This window comes from Vicugna pacos, chromosome 3, assembly GCF_048564905.1.
Source record: "Vicugna pacos chromosome 3, VicPac4, whole genome shotgun sequence".
NCBI lineage: Eukaryota > Metazoa > Chordata > Mammalia > Artiodactyla > Camelidae > Vicugna > Vicugna pacos.
Window position 1 is genome coordinate 93,143,015 of NC_132989.1, and position 2,629 is coordinate 93,145,643.

At 45.5% G+C, this 2,629-nt stretch overlaps 1 pseudogene; it reads left to right on the top strand.

Annotated features, from left to right (window-relative positions):
- The first annotated feature begins 279 nt into the window (after window positions 1-279).
- On the top strand, window positions 280-458 carry LOC116280100 (U2 spliceosomal RNA; annotated as a pseudogene).
- Window positions 459-2,629: the final 2,171 nt, after the last annotated feature.

Sequence of the window (2,629 nt, forward strand, 5' to 3'; positions counted from 1 at the left end):
TTTATTTGGTTTTCGGGATCGGGGAAGAGTAGTTCGTCTCCTTTCAAAATAGCAACTCTCTGGATCTGTCCTTATTCACTTCTCTCAGTAAGACCATGGACAACTTCTCAATAATGGGAAACACAGTCACAAAAGAAAGAAAAAAATTAATCTCAGGGGAAAAAGAGATCCATATCCATATTCAAGGACCAAAACAAAAGGCACAGTGTAACAAGACATCATCTATTCGACACAGCAGAAATCAGGACTGGAAAATGGTTCAAGAAATACATGAGAAAAACTGCTTCTCGGCCTCTTGGCTGAAATCAAGAGTAGTATCTAGTCTCATGGGTTTACCATCTGATAGGTTCTCTATCAGAGGGCAATATACTTTGTGGATTTTTGGAGCAGGAACTTGCTCCATCCACTCCATGCATGGACTTAGTACTGCAGCACCTCCAGGAATGGGTGCACCCCCTCTCATCACATTGGTTGCAAACAGCACACTTTCTCTGCTTCTCTTCATCACTCTGCTTCTTCCTGGGAAGGTCCTTCTCTTCGGCGCTGAGCAAGTGAGGGGTGCAGCTTTTCTCTGCTTTCCCGCGAGCTTTCCCACAGCCTCCGCCCCCTGGACCATTCCGGGCGGGACTGTCTGGGTTTCCTTTTCTTCCCTTTTCTTCCCTTTTCTAGCCTCACTAGCGTGACTTGCAGCAAGTTAATGGCTCTCCTTAGTTTGAGTATGGTGTTGACCTCGGCGGGTTTTTAGCGAGGGACTGGTGAGTGTCTTCGTTATTCCCACTCTGTGCCGCAGCTGTCATTTCCCAAGGCTCTTTACTGGGGCGCTTAGAGTTGCAACACCCCCAAATCTGGGAACAGGCTTTATCCGACTCTGCCGTGCTGGCGGCTCCAGGTAACACTGCTGAAGTAGGTGGCGGGCAGGCTTCAGCTGCCTTCCAGGCTCCATGCCCTTCACGAGTTCAAACTCCGCTGACCACCAGCTGTTTACACCTTCAATGGTCTGCCCCTGCCATCCTGCCCCCGGGGGTGCCTGTGGTTACCAGAAGCCCAGGCCTCCCGGCTCTTTCCCCGCCTCACGTTTCCAGTCTCTTACTCCATAAAGCTCTGTGTCTTCTCTCGGACCTCTTCTCCACCCCCGCTCAGATTTCTGAAACCTTGTTCTTCTGACCAACCCCCTCAAATCTCAACCTCCCTTCTCTTTAAAAAAAAAAAAAAAAAGAGTTACAGGAAAAACATATATGAGAGCCCTGTTTCCTTGGAGTTTTAAGAAGCACTTCTAATGAGTTGTTTTGTTCATAAGATATTTCATAAGCAGTCTTCTGGAAAAAAAATCCAGTTCTGTTCCTTGACCCACAGATAAGGAAAAAGCTTGTGTGTCATGAAGACTGGAGGGAGCCTTGTGCATTTCTGCATCCAACAAAAACAAGAGTGGCGTTGATCACTATCAGCTCAGGTTCCCACCTTCTCACAGGCAACACCAAGGTGCATTTACTCATCCATGCACTTAATAAGCTCCGAGAGTTGAAGTCCATGACAGTTTAGAGGACAAGCCCAGGCTCCCTCCCATTACTGGCTGGGTGATGGTAACAACGTCACTTAATCTCTCTAGGTCTCAGTTTCCTTGCTTTAAAGCAAAAATGGTGCCAGTCCTGACCTCAAAGGATTTTTGTGAAGATTCAATAAGCTCATGTTGGTGTGATGGCCATTATAAAGAGCTGCTCGTATTTTATGCTTTGGGAGCATAAATTGATGAACAACCCCAGTAATTGTTGTTTTGGATCCACTACCATGTAGTCCTACAAGGCTTATGTGCCAGTGACCACGCACACATGGTAGTGGTACCAATGCAGGCCATTGAATAAGAGATGAGACTCCCTCAAAGATGACTTTGGTTCAAAGATTTCCATTGACTTGGCAGAACATTTCTTGAAATTGCTCTGCAGCTTGAGACTCCTCCTCCCCAGTCTTCCATCGTCCTCTCTTCCTCCACAGGCGTCAGACTGTGGTGTGAAGATTCCTGCCACTCTCTGCTACTTCCTCCCCTTTCATTCTTTACAGGTTTTTCACCCACAATAAGCTGTTTTAATTTTACCCAATCTTAAGGTATTCAAACAGACATAGTTGGTACAAACCAACATCTAGGACACCTAGAACACCTAGATCCTGTACAGCCATATCTGGTACATAGTACATACTCAATAAATAGCACTTTTTGTTATTAGCAAATAGAGAGCTAGGTAGCATAAACATGAATGTTTGTGGGAATTCAGAGGAAGGAAAAATCATTTCAAACCAAGACAGTCAAAGATTTCATACATGGGATAGATTTAGAGCTAGCTAGAAGAATCAGTAAAGTGAGGTTTGTTGAAGATTGGGGACAGACAGTGTGAGCTAGAAGAATAATAAAAGCAGAAACACAGAGGCTGGGGACTGGAGGTGCTTCCAGATTGGCTGGAGTTGTAGGCTGCATGTGCTGTTGTAATGCAATGTAAGTCTAGAGAAATAGATTGAGGAGAAACTGTGGAGTGCGTTGATATTAATCAGCTTTGCTACTGTACCAAGCAAATCCCAAACTCCAGTGGCCTACAGCAGCCAACATTTGTTTCTCATTTGTGTTACGTGTTGGTGGCTG